Here is a 14,335-nt window from a genome sequence, read left to right as displayed (position 1 = left end):
GATTTTTTCTAAAAAAAATTTCTGCCGGTTAAGTTGTCGAGGGCTGATTTCTTGTCCTGTGATAAAAAGCATTCTGTTTCGACCGCCAAACCTTTCAGGGGAGCATTTGCAACCGTTGGGCACCATTTTTGAGTAAATTGCCGAAAGTCAGATTTTTTATGAAATTGTTACCCCGGGGCTTAGGGATTTTTTTCAAAAAAATATTTTTCTGCTGGTTAAGTTGTCGAGGGCTGATTTCTTTTCCTGTGATAAAAAGCCTTCTGTTTCGACCTCCAAACCTTTCACGGGAGCATTTGCAACCGTTTTGCACCATTTATGACTGAATTGTCGAACGTCAGATTTTTGATGAAATTGTGACCCCGGGGCTTAGGGATTTTTTCAAAAAAATATTTTTCTGCCGGTTAAGTTGTCAAGGGGGGATTTATTTTCCTGTGATAAAAACCCTTCTGTTTCGACCGCTAAACCTTTCAGGGGAGCATTTGCCACCGTTTTGCACCATTTATGACTGAATTGTCGAACGTCAGATTTTTGATGAAATTGTGACCCCGGGGCTTAGGGATTTTTTCAAAAAAATATTTTTCTGCCGGTTAAGTTGTCGAGGGCTGATTTATTTTCCTGTGATAAAAAGCCTTCTGTTTCGACCGCCAAACCTTTAAGGGGAGCATTTGCAAGCGTTTGGCACCATTTCTGAGTGAATTGCCGAATGTCAGATTTTTGATGAAATTGTGACCCCAGGGCTTAGGGATTTTTTCAAAAAAATATTTTTCTGCCGGTTAAGTTGTCGAGGGCTGATTTCTTGTCCTGTGATAAAAAGCCTTCTGTTTCGACCGCCAAACCTTTCAGGGGAGCATTTGCAACTGTTTGGCACCATTTCTGAGTGTATTGCCGAAAGTCAGATTTTTTATGAAATTGTTACCCCGGGGCTTAGGGATTTTTTCAAAAAAATATTTTTCGGCCGGTTAAGTTGTCGCGGGCTGATTTCTTGTCCTGTGATAAAAAGGCTTCTGTTTCAACCGCCAAACCTTTCAGGGGAGCATTTGCAACTGTTGGGCACCATTTCTGACTGAATTGCTGAACGTCAGATTTTTAATGAAATTGTGACCCCGGGGCTTAGGGATTTTTTCAAAAAATATTTTTCTGCCGGTTAAGTTGTCGAGGGCTGATTTATTTTCCTGTGATAAAAAGCCTTCTGTTTCGACCGCCAAACCTTTCAGGGGAGCATTTGTAACCGTTGGGCACCATTTTTGAATGAATTGCCGAACGTCAGACTTTTGATGAAATTGTGACCCCGGGGCTTAGGGATTTTTTCAAAAAAAAATTTCTACCGGTTAAGTTGTCGAGGGCTGATTTCTTGTCCTGTGATAAAAAGCCTTCTGTTTCGACCGCCAAACCTTTCAGGGGAGCATTTGCAACCGTTGGGCACCATTTTTGAGTAAATTGCCGAAAGTCAGATTTTTTATGAAATTGTTACCCCGGGGCTTAGGGATTTTTTTCAAAAAAATATTTTTCTGCGGGTTAAGTTGTCGAGGGCTGATTTCTTGTCCTGTGATAAAAAGCCTTCTGTTTCGACCTCCAAACCTTTCAGGGGAGCATTTGCAACCGTTTTGCACCATTTCTAAGTGAATTGCCGAACGTCAGATTTTTGATGAAATTGTGACCCCGGGGCTTAGGGATTTTTTAAAAAAAATATTTTTCTGCCGGTTAAGTTTTCGAGGGTTGATTTCTTGTCCTGTGATAAAAAGCCTTCTGTTTCGACCGCCAAACCTTTCATGGGAGCATTTGCAACCGTTTGGAAGCATTTCTGAGTGAATTGCCAAAAGTCAGATTTTTGATGAAATTGTGACCCCGGGGCTTAGGGATTTTTTCAAATAAATATTTTTCTGCCGGTTAAGTTGTAGAGGGCTGATTTATTTTCCTGTGATAAAAAGCCTTCTGTTTCGACCGCCAAACCTTTCAGGGGAGCATTTGCAACCGTTGGGCACCATTTTTGAGTAAATTGCCGAAAGTCAGATTTTTTATGAAATTCTGACCCCGGGGCTTAGGGATTTTTTCACAAAAATATTTTTCTGCCGGTTAAGTTGTCAAGGGGGGATTTATTTTCCTCTGATAAAAAGCCTTCTGTTTCGACCGCTAAACCTTTCATGGGAGCATTTGCCACCGTTTTGCACCATTTATGACTGAATTGTCGAATGTCAGATTTTTGATGAAATTGTTACCCCGGGGCTTAGGGATTTTTTCTAAAAAAAATTTCTGCCGGTTAAGTTGTCGAGGGCTGATTTCTTGTCCTGTGATAAAAAGCATTCTGTTTCGACCGCCAAACCTTTCAGGGGAGCATTTGCAACCGTTGGGCACCATTTTTGAGTAAATTGCCGAAAGTCAGATTTTTTATGAAATTGTTACCCCGGGGCTTAGGGATTTTTTTCAAAAAAATATTTTTCTGCTGGTTAAGTTGTCGAGGGCTGATTTCTTTTCCTGTGATAAAAAGCCTTCTGTTTCGACCTCCAAACCTTTCACGGGAGCATTTGCAACCGTTTTGCACCATTTATGACTGAATTGTCGAACGTCAGATTTTTGATGAAATTGTGACCCCGGGGCTTAGGGATTTTTTCAAAAAAATATTTTTCTGCCGGTTAAGTTGTCAAGGGGGGATTTATTTTCCTGTGATAAAAACCCTTCTGTTTCGACCGCTAAACCTTTCAGGGGAGCATTTGCCACCGTTTTGCACCATTTATGACTGAATTGTCGAACGTCAGATTTTTGATGAAATTGTGACCCCGGGGCTTAGGGATTTTTTCAAAAAAATATTTTTCTGCCGGTTAAGTTGTCGAGGGCTGATTTATTTTCCTGTGATAAAAAGCCTTCTGTTTCGACCGCCAAACCTTTAAGGGGAGCATTTGATACCGTTGGGCACCATTTTTGAGTGAATTGCCGAATGTCAGATTTTTGATGAAATTGTGACCCCGGGGCTTAGGGATTTTTTCAAAAAAAAATATTTTTCTGCCGGTTAAGTTGTCGAGGGCTGATTTATTTTCCTGTCATAAAAAGCCTTCTGTTTCGACCGCCAAACCTTTCAGGGGAGCATTTGCAACCGTTGGGCACCATTTTTGAGTAAATTGCCGAAAGTCAGATTTTTTATGAAATTCTGACCCCGGAGCTTAGGGATTTTTTCAAAAAAAAAATTTCTGCCGGTTATGTTGTCGAGGGCTGATTTATTTTCCTGTGATAAAATGCCTTCTGTTTCGACCGCCAAACCTTTCAGGGGAGCATTTACAAGCATTAGGCACCATTTCTGAGTGAATTGCCGAATGTCAGATTTTTGATGAAATTGTGACCCCGGGGCTTAGGGATTTTTTCAAAAAAAATATTTTTCTGCCGGTTAAGTTGTCGAGGGCTGATTTATTTTCCTGTGATAAAAAGCCTTCTGTTTCGACCGCCAAACCTTTCAGGGGAGCATTTGCAAGCGTTCGGCACCATTTCTGAGTGAATTGCCGAATGTCAGATTTTTGATGAAATTGTGACCCCATGGCTTAGGGATTCTTTCAAAAAAATATTTTTCTGCCCGTTAAGTTGTCGAGGGCTGATTTATTTTCCTGTCATAAAAAGCCTTCTGTTTCGACCGCCAAACCTTTCAGGGGAGCATTTGCAACCGTTTTGCACCATTTCTGAGTGAATTGCCGAACGTCAGATTTTTGATGAAATTGTGACCCCGGGGCTTAGGGATTTTTTTAAAAAAATATTTTTCGGCCGGTTAAGTTGTCGAGGGCTGATTTCTTGTCCTGTGATAAAAAGGCTTCTGTTTCGACCGCCAAACCTTTCAGGGGAGCATTTGAAACCGTTGGGCACCATTTCTGACTGAATTGCTGAACGTCTGATTTTTAATGAAATTGTGACCCCGGGGCTTAGGGATTTTTTCAAAAAATATTTTTCTGCCGGTTATGTTGTCGAGGGCTGATTTATTTTGCTGTGATAAAAAGCCTTCTGTTTCGACCGCCAAATCTTTCAGGGGAGCATTTGCAACCGTTGGGCACCATTTTTGAGTAAATTGCCGAAAGTCAGATTTTTTATGAAATTCTGACCCCGGCGCTTAGGGATTTTTTCAAAAAATATTTTTCTGCCGGTTAAGTTGTCGAGGGCTGATTTATTTTCCTGTGATAAAAAGCCTTCTGTTTCGACCGCCAAACCTTTCAGGGGAGCATTTGCAAACGTTGGGCACCATTTTTGAGTGAATTTCCGAACGTCAGACTTTTGATGAAATTGTGACCCCGGGGCTTAGGGATTTTTTCAAAAAAAAATTTCTGCCGGTTAAGTTGTCGAGGGCTGATTTCTTGTCCTGTGATAAAAAGCCTTCTGTTTCGACCGCCAAACCTTTCAGGGGAGCATTTGCAACCGTTGGGCACCATTTTTGAGTAAATTGCCGAAAGTCAGATTTTTTATGAAATTGTTACCCCGGGGCTTAGGGATTTTTTTCAAAAAAATATTTTTCTGCTGGTTAAGTTGTCGAGGGCTGATTTCTTGTCCTGTGATAAAAAGCCTTCTGTTTCGACCTCCAAACCTTTCAGGGGAGCATTTGCAACCGTTTTGCACCATTTATGAGTGAATTGCCGAACGTCAGATTTTTGATGAAATTGTGACCCCGGGGCTTAGGGATTTTTTTAAAAAAATATTTTTCTGCCGGTTAAGTTTTCGAGGGTTGATTTCTTGTCTTGTGATAAAAAGCCTTCTGTTTCGACCGCCAAACCTTTCATGGGAGCATTTGCAACCGTTTGGAAGCATTTCTGAGTGAATTGCCAAAAGTCAGATTTTTGATGAAATTGTGACCCCGGGGCTTAGGGATTTTTTCAAAAAAATATTTTTCTGCCGGTTAAGTTGTCGAGGGCTGATTTCTTGTCCTGTGATAAAAAGCCTTCTGTTTCGACCGCCAAACCTTTCAGGGGAGCATTTGCAACCGTTGGGCACCATTTATGAGTGAATTGCCGAACGTCACACTTTTGATGAAATTGTGACCCCGGGGCTTAGGGATTTTTTCAAAAAAAAAATTCTGCCGGTTAAGTTGTCGAGGGCTAATTTCTTGTCCTGTGATAAAAAGCCTTCTGTTTCGACCGCCAAACCTTTCAGGGGAGCATTTGCAACCGTTGGGCACCATTTTTAAGTAAATTGCCGAAAGTCAGATTTTTTGTGAAATTGTTACCCCGGGGCTTAGGGATTTTTTTCAAAAAAATATTTTTCTGCTGGTTAAGTTGTCGAGGGCTGATTTCTTGTCCTGTGATAAAAAGCCTTCTGTTTCGACCTCCAAACCTTTCAGGGGAGCATTTGCAACCGTTTTGCACCATTTCTGAGTGAATTGCCGAACGTCAGATTTTTGATGAAATTGTGACCCCGGGGCTTAGGGATTTTTTAAAAAAAATATTTTTCGGCCGGTTAAGTTGTCGAGGGATGATTTCTTGTCCTGTGATAAAAAGGCTTCTGTTTCGACCGCCAAACCTTTCAGGGGAGCATTTGAAACCGTTGGGCACCATTTCTGACTGAATTGCTGAACGTCTGATTTTTAATGAAATTGTGACCCCGGGGCTTAGGGATTTTTTCAAAAAATATTTTTCTGCCGGTTATGTTGTCGAGGGCTGATTTATTTTGCTGTGATAAAAAGCCTTCTGTTTCGACCGCCAAATCTTTCAGGGGAGCATTTGCAACCGTTGGGCACCATTTTTGAGTAAATTGCCGAAAGTCAGATTTTTTATGAAATTCTGACCCCGGCGCTTAGGGATTTTTTCAAAAAATATTTTTCTGCCGGTTAAGTTGTCGAGGGCTGATTTATTTTCCTGTGATAAAAAGCCTTCTGTTTCGACCGCCAAACCTTTCAGGGGAGCATTTGCAACCGTTGGGCACCATTTATGAGTGAATTGCCGAACGTCACACTTTTGATGAAATTGTGACCCCGGGGCTTAGGGATTTTTTCAAAAAAAAAATTCTGCCGGTTAAGTTGTCGAGGGCTAATTTCTTGTCCTGTGATAAAAAGCCTTCTGTTTCGACCGCCAAACCTTTCAGGGGAGCATTTGCAACCGTTGGGCACCATTTTTGAGTAAATTGCCGAAAGTCAGATTTTTTGTGAAATTGTTACCCCGGGGCTTAGGGATTTTTTTCAAAAAAATATTTTTCTGCTGGTTAAGTTGTCGAGGGCTGATTTCTTGTCCTGTGATAAAAAGCCTTCTGTTTCGACCTCCAAACCTTTCAGGGGAGCATTTGCAACCGTTTTGCACCATTTCTGAGTGAATTGCCGAACGTCAGATTTTTGATGAAATTGTGACCCCGGGGCTTAGGGATTTTTTCAAAAAATATTTTTCTGCCGGTTATGTTGTCGAGGGCTGATTTATTTTGCTGTGATAAAAAGCCTTCTGTTTCGACCGCCAAATCTTTCAGGGGAGCATTTGCAACCGTTGGGCACCATTTTTGAGTAAATTGCCGAAAGTCAGATTTTTTATGAAATTCTGACCCCGGCGCTTAGGGATTTTTTCAAAAAATATTTTTCTGCCGGTTAAGTTGTCGAGGGCTGATTTCTTGTCCTGTGATAAAAAGCCTTCTGTTTCGACCGCCAAACCTTTCAGGGGAGCATTTGCAACCGTTGGGCACCATTTATGAGTGAATTGCCGAACGTCACACTTTTGATGAAATTGTGACCCCGGGGCTTAGGGATTTTTTCAAAAAAAAAATTCTGCCGGTTAAGTTGTCGAGGGCTGATTTCTTGTCCTGTGATAAAAAGCCTTCTGTTTCGACCGCCAAACCTTTCAGGGGAGCATTTGCAACCGTTGGGCACCATTTTTGAGTAAATTGCCGAAAGTCAGATTTTTTATGAAATTGTGACCCCGGGGTTTAGGGATTTTTTCAAAAAAATATTTTTCTGCCGGTTAAGTTGTCAAGGGGGGATTTATTTTCCTGTGATAAAAAGTCTTCTGTTTCGACCGCTAAACCTTTCAGGGGAGCACTTGCCACCGTTTTGCACCATTTATGACTGAATTGTCGAACGTCAGATTTTTGATGAAATTGTGACCCCGGGGCTTAGGGATTTTTTTAAAAAAATATTTTTCTGCCGGTTAAGTTATCGAGGGCTGATTTCTTGTCCTGTGATAAAAAGCCTTCTGTTTCGACCGCCAAACCTTTAAGGGGAGCATTTGATACCGTTGGGCACCATTTTTGAGTAAATTGCCGAAAGTCAGATTTTTTTATGAAATTCTGACCCCGGAGCTTAGGGATTTTTTCAAAAAAAATTTTTCTGCCGTTTATGTTGTCGAGGGCTGATTTATTTTCCTGTGATAAAAAGCCTTTTGTTTCGACCGCCAAACCTTTCAGGGGAGCATTTGCAACCGTTGGGCACCATTTTTGAGTGAATTGCCGAACGTCAGATTTTTGATGAAATTGTGACCCCGAGGCTTAGGGATTTTTTCAAAAAAAAAATTTCTGCCGGTTAAGTTGTCGAGGGCTGATTTATTTTCCTGTGATAAAAAGCCTTCTGTTTCGACCTCCAAACCTTTCAGGGGAGCATTTACAAGCGTTAGGCACCATTTCTGAGTGAATTGCCGAATGTCAGATTTTTGATGAAATTGTGACCCCGGGGCTTAGGGATTTTTTCAAAAAAAATATTTTTCTGCCGGTTAGGTTTTTGAGGGCTGATTTATTTTCCTGTGATAAAAAGCCTTGTGTTTCGACCGCCAAACCTTTCAGGGGAGCATTTGCAACTGTTTGGCACCATTTCTGAGTAAATTGCCGAAAGTAAGATTTTTTATGAAATTCTGACCCCGGAGCTTAGGGATTTTTTCAAAAAAAAATTTTCTGCCGGTTAAGTTGTCGAGGGCTGATTTCTTGTCCTGTGATAAAAAGCCTTCTGTTTCGACCGCCAAACCTTTCAGGGGAGCATTTGCAACCGTTGGGCACCATTTTTGAGTAAATTGCCGAAAGTCAGATTTTTTATAAAATTGTGACCCCGGGGATTAGGGATTTTTTTTTTAAAAAAAAAAATTCTGCCGGTTAAGTTGTCGAGGGCTGATTTCTTGTCCTGTGATAAAAAGCCTTCTGTTTCGACCGCCAAACCTTTCAGGGGAGCATTGGCAACCGTTTTGCACCATTTCTGAGTAAATTGTCGAAAGTCAGATTTTTTATGTAATTGTGACCCCTGGGCTTAGGGATTTTTTTAAAAAAATAATTTCTGCCAGTTAAGTTGTCGAGGGCTGATTTATTTTCCTGTGATAGAAAGCCTTCTGTTTCGACCGCCAAACCTTTCAGGGGAGCATTTGCAACCGTAGGGCACCATTTTTTAATAAATTGCCGAACGTCAGATTTTTTATGAAATTGTGACCCCGGGGCTTAGGGATTTTTTCAAAAAAATATTTTTCTGCCAGTTAAGTTGTCGAGGGCTGATTTCTTGTCCTGTGATAAAAAGCCTTCTGTTTCGACCGCCAAACCTTTCATGGGAGCATTTGCAACCGTATGGAAGCATTTCTGAGTGAATTGCCAAAAGTCAGATTTTTGATGAAATTGTGACCCCGGGGCTTAGGGATTTTTTCAAAAAAATATTTTTCTGCCGGTTAAGTTGTCGAGGGCTGATTTATTTTCCTGTCATAAAAAGCCTTCTGTTTCGACCGCCAAACCTTTCAGGGGAGCATTTGCAAGCGTTTGGCACCATTTCTGAGTGAATTGCCGAATGTCAGATTTTTGATGAAATTGTGACCCCGGGGCTTAGGGATTTTTTTAAAAAAATATTTTTCTGCCGGTTAAGTTGTCGAGGACTGATTTCTTGTCACAGTGATAAAAAGCCTTCTGTTTTGACCGCCAAACCTTTAATGGGAGCATTTGCAACCATTTGGCACCATTTCTGAGTGAATTGCCGAACGTCAGATTTTTGATGAAACTGTGACCCCGGGGCTTAGGGATTTTTTCAAAAAAAAATATTTTTCTGCCGGTTAGGTTTTTGAGGGCTGATTTATTTTCCTGTGATAAAAAGCCTTGTGTTTCGACCGCCAAACCTTTCAGGGGAGCATTTGCAACTGTTTGGCACCATTTTTGAGTAAATTGCCGAACGTCAGATTTTTTATGAAATTGTGACCCCGGGGCTTAGGGATTTTTTCAAAAAAATATTTTTCTGCCGGTTAAGTTGTCGAGGGCTAATTTCTTGTCCTGTGATAAAAAGCCTTCTGTTTCGACCGCCAAACCTTTCATGGGAGCATTTCCAACCGTTTGGAAGCATTTTTGAGTTAATTGCCGAACGTCAGATTTTTGATGAAATTGTGACCCCGGGGCTTAGGGATTTTTTCAAAAAAAAAATTTCTGCCGGTTAAGTTGTCGAGCGCTGATTTCTTGTCCTGTGATAAAAAGCCTTCTGTTTCGACCGCCAAACCTTTCAGGGGAGCATTTGCAACCGTTGGGCACCATTTTTGAGTGAATTGCCGAACGTCAGACTTTTGATGAAATTGTGACCCCGGGGCTTATGGATTTTTTCAAAAAAAAAAATTTCTGCCGGTTAAGTTGTCGAGGGCTGATTTCTTGTCCTGTGATGAAAAGCCTTCTGTTTCGACCGCCAAACCTTTCAGGGGAGCATTTGCAACCGTTGGGCACCATTTTTGAGTAAATTGCCGAAAGTCAGATTTTTTATGAAATTGTTACCCCGGGGCTTAGGGATTTTTTTCAAAAAAATATTTTTCTGCTGGTTAAGTTGTCGAGGGCTGATTTCTTGTCCTGTGATAAAAAGCCTTCTGTTTCGACCTCCAAACCTTTCAGGGGAGCATTTGCAACCGTTTTGCACCATTTCTGAGTGAATTGCCGAACGTCAGATTTTTGATGAAATTGTGACCCCGGGGCTTAGGGATTTTTTTAAAAAAATATTTTTCTGCCGGTTAAGTTGTCGAGGGCTGATTTCTTGTCCTGTGATAAAAAGCCTTCTGTTTCGACCGCCAAACCTTTCAGCGGAGCATTTGCTACCGTTTGGAAGCATTTCTGAGTGAATTGCCAAAAGTCAGATTTTTGATGAAATTGTGACCCCGGGGCTTAGGGATTTTTTGAAATAAATATTTTTCTGCCGGTTAAGTTGTCGAGGGCTGATTTATTTTCCTGTGATAAAAAGCCTTCTGTTTCGACCGCCAAACTTTTCAGGGGAGCATTTGCAACCGTTGGGCACCATTTTTGAGTAAATTGCCGAAAGTCAGATTTTTTATGAAATTGTGACCCCGGGGCTTAGGGATTTTTTTTAAAAAATATTTTTCTGCCGGTTAAGTTGTCGAGGGCTTATTTCTTGTCCTGTGATAAAAAGCCTTCTGTTTCGACCGCCAAACCTTTCAGCGGAGCATTTGCAACCGTTTGGAAGCATTTCTGAGTGAATTGCCAAAAGTCAGATTTTTTATGAAATTGTGACCCCGGGGCTTAGGGATTTTTTCAAATAAATATTTTTCTGCCGGTTAAGTTGTAGAGGGCTGATTTATTTTCCTGTGATAAAAAGCCTTCTGTTTCGACCGCCAAAATTTTCAGGGGAGCATTTGCAACCGTTGGGCACCATTTTTGAGTAAATTGCCGAAAGTCAGATTTTTTATGAAATTGTGACCCCGGGGCTTAGGGATTTTTTCAAAAAAATATTTTTCTGCCGGTTAAGTTGTCGAGGGCTGATTTCTTGTCCTGTGATAAAAAGCCTTCTGTTTCGACCGCCAAACCTTTCAGCGGAGCATTGGCAACCGTTTCGCACCATTTCTGAGTGAATTGCCGAACGTCAGATTTTTGATGAAATTGTGACCCCGGGGCTTAGGGATTTTTTTAAAAAAATATTTTTCTGCCGGTTAAGTTGTCGAGGGCTGATTTATTTTCCTGTGATAAAAAGCCTTCTGTTTCGACCGCCAAACTTTTCAGGGGAGCATTTGCAACCGTTGGGCACCATTTTTGAGTAAATTGCCGAAAGTCAGACTTTTTATGAAATTGTGACCCCGGGGCTTAGGGATTTTTTTAAAAAAATATTTTTCTGCCGGTTAAGTTGTCGAGGGCTTATTTCTTGTCCTGTGATAAAAAGCCTTCTGTTTCGACCGCCAAACCTTTCAGCGGAGCATTTGCAACCGTTTGGAAGCATTTCTGAGTGAATTGCCAAAAGTCAGATTTTTTATGAAATTGTGACCCCGGGGCTTAGGGATTTTTTCAAAAAAATATTTTTCTGCCGGTTAAGTTGTCGAGGGCTGATTTCTTGTCCTGTGATAAAAAGCCTTCTGTTTCGACCGCCAAACCTTTCAGGGGAGTATTTGCAACCGTTGGGCACCATTTCTGACTGAATTGCTGAACGTCAGATTTTTGATGAAATTGTTACCCCGGGGCTTAGGGATTTTTTCAAAAAAATATTTTTCTTCCGGTTAAGTTGTCGAGGGCTGATTTATTTTGCTGTGATAAAAAGCCTTCTGTTTCGACCGCCAAAACTTTCAGGGGAGCATTTGCAATCGTTGGGCACCATTTTTGAGTAAATTGCCGAAAGTCAGATTTTTTATGAAATTCTGACCCCGGAGCTTAGGGATTTTTTCTAAAAATATTTTTCTGCCGGTTAAGTTGTCGAGGGCTTATTTATTTTCCTGTGATAAAAAGCCTTCTGTTTCGACCGCCAAACCTTTCAGGGGAGCATTTGCAACCGTTGGGCACCATTTTTGAGTGAATTGCCGAACGTCAGATTTTTGATGAAATTGTGACCCCGGGGCTTAGGGATTTTTTCAAATAAATATTTTTCTGCCGGTTAAGTTGTCGAGGGCTGATTTATTTTCCTGTGATAAAAAGCCTTCTGTTTCGACCTCCAAACCTTTCATGGGAGCATTTGCAACTATTTGGCACCATTTCTGAGTGAATTGCCGAACGTCAGATTTTTGATGAAACTGTGACCCCGGGGCTTAGGGATTTTTTTTTTTAAAAAAATTCTGCCGGTTAAGTTGTCGAGGGCTGATTTCTTGTCCTGTGATAAAAAGCCTACTGTTTCGACCGCCAAACCTTTCAGGGGAGCATTTGCAACCGTTGGGCACCATTTTTGAGTAAATTGCCAAAAGTCAGATTTTTGATGAAATTGTGACCCCGGGGCTTAGGGATTTTTTTTTAAAAAAAATTTCTGCCGGTTAAGTTGTCGAGGGCTGATTTCTTGTCCTGTGATAAAAAGCCTTCTGTTTCTACCGCCAAACCTTTCAGGGGAGCATTTGCAACCGTTTTGCACCATTTCTGAGTAAATTGCCGAAAGTGAGATTTTTTATGAAATTGTGACCCCGGGGCTTAGGGATTTTTTCAAAAAAAAAATTTCTGCCAGTTAAGTTGTCGAGGGCTGATTTATTTTCCTGTGATAGAAAGCCTTCTGTTTCGACCGCCAAACCTTTCAGGGGAGCATTTGCAACCGTTGGGCACCATTTTTGAGTGAATTGCCGAAAGTCAGATTTTGGATGAAATTGTGACCCTGAGGCTTAGGGATTTTTTCAAAAAAAAAATTCTGCCGGTTAAGTTTTTGAGGGCTGATTTCTTGTGCTGTGATAAAAAGCGTTTCGTTTCGACCGCCAAACCTTTCAGGGGAGCATTTGCAACCGTTGGGCACCATTTTTGAGTAAATTGCCGAAAGTCAGATTTTTTATGAAATTCTGACCCCGGAGCTTAGGGATTTTTTCAAAAAAAATTTTTCTGCCGGTTAAGTTGTCGAGGGCTGATTTCTTCTCCTGTGATAAAAAGCCTTCTGTTTCGATCTCCAAACCTTTCAGGGGAGCATTTGCAACCGTTGTGCACCATTTTTGAGTGAATTGCCGAACGTCAGATTTTTGATGAAATTGTGACCCCGAGGCTTAGGGATTTTTTCAAAAAAAAAATTTCTGCCGGTTAAGTTGTCGAGGGCTGATTTCTTGTCCTGTGATAAAAAGCCTTCTGTTCTACCGCCAAACCTTTCAGGGGAGCATTTGCAACCGTTGGGCACCATTTTTGAGTAAATTGCCGAAGGTCATATTTTTTATGAAATTGTGACCCCGGGGCTTAGGGATTTTTTCAAAAAAATTTTTTCTGCCGGTTAAGTTGTCGAGGCGAGGGCTGATTTCTTGTCCTGTGATAAAAAGCCTTCTGTTTCGACCGCCAAACCTTTCAGGGGAGCATTTGCAACTGTTTGGCACCATTTCTGACTGAATTGCCGAAAGTCAGATTTTTGACGAAATTGTGACCCCGAGGCTTAGGGATTTTTTCAAAAAAAAAATTTCTGCCGGTAAAGTTGTCGAGGGCTGATTTCTTGTCCTGTGATAAAAAGCCTTCTGTTTCGACCGCCAAACCTTTCAGGGGAGCATTTGCAACCGTTGGGCACCATTTTTGAGTAAATTGCCGAAAGTCAGATTTTTTATGAAATTGTTACCCCGGGGCTTAGGGATTTTTTTCAAAAAAATATTTTTCTTCTGGTTAAGTTGTCGAGGGCTGATTTCTTGTCCTGTGATAAAAAGCCTTCTGTTTCGACCTCCAAACCTTTCAGGGGAGCATTTGCAACCGTTTTGCACCATTTCTGAGTGAATTGCCGAACGTCAGATTTTTGATGAAATTGTGACCCCGGGGCTTAGGGATTTTTTCAAAAAAAAAATTTTCTGCCGGTTAAGTTGTCGAGGGCTGATTTCTTGTCCTGTGATAAAAAGCCTTCTGTTTCGACCGCCAAACCTTTCAGGGGAGCATTTGCAACCGTTCGGCACCATTTTTGAGTAAATTGCCGAAAATCAGATTTTTGATGAAATTGTGACCCCGGGGCTTAGGGATTTTTTTCAAAAAAATATTTTTCTTCTGGTTAAGTTGTCGAGGGCTGATTTCTTTTCCTGTGATAAAAAGCCTTCTGTTTCGACCTCCAAACCTTTCATGGGAGCATTTGCAACAATTTGGCACCATTTCTGAGTGAATTGCCGAACGTCAGATTTTTGATGAAACTGTGACCCCGGGGCTTAGGGTTTTTTTTTTTAAAAAAAAATTCTGCCGGTTAAGTTGTCGAGGGCTGATTTCTTGTCCTGTGATAAAAAGCCTTCTGTTTCGACCGCCAAACCTTTCAGGGGAGCATTTGCAACCGTTGGGCACCATTTTTGAGTAAATTGCCGAAAGTCAGATTTTTTATGAAATTGTGACCCCGGGGCTTAGGGAATTTTTTTAAAAAAAGATTTCTGCCGGTTAAGTTGTCGAGGGCTGATTTCTTGTCCTGTGATAAAAAGCCTTCTGTTTCTACCGCCAAACCTTTCAGGGGAGCATTTGCAACCGTTTTGCACCATTTCTGAGTAAATTGCCGAAAGTGAGATTTTTTATGAAATTGTGACCCTGAGGCTTAGGGATTTTTTCAAAAAAAAATTTTCTGCCG

This window comes from Podarcis melisellensis, assembly GCF_964234715.1.
Source record: "Podarcis melisellensis genome assembly, chromosome: 10".
In the NCBI taxonomy this organism is placed as follows: domain Eukaryota; kingdom Metazoa; phylum Chordata; class Lepidosauria; order Squamata; family Lacertidae; genus Podarcis; species Podarcis melisellensis.
The sequence above is the reverse complement of the archived record's forward strand: the minus strand, read 5'-3'. Positions refer to the sequence as shown.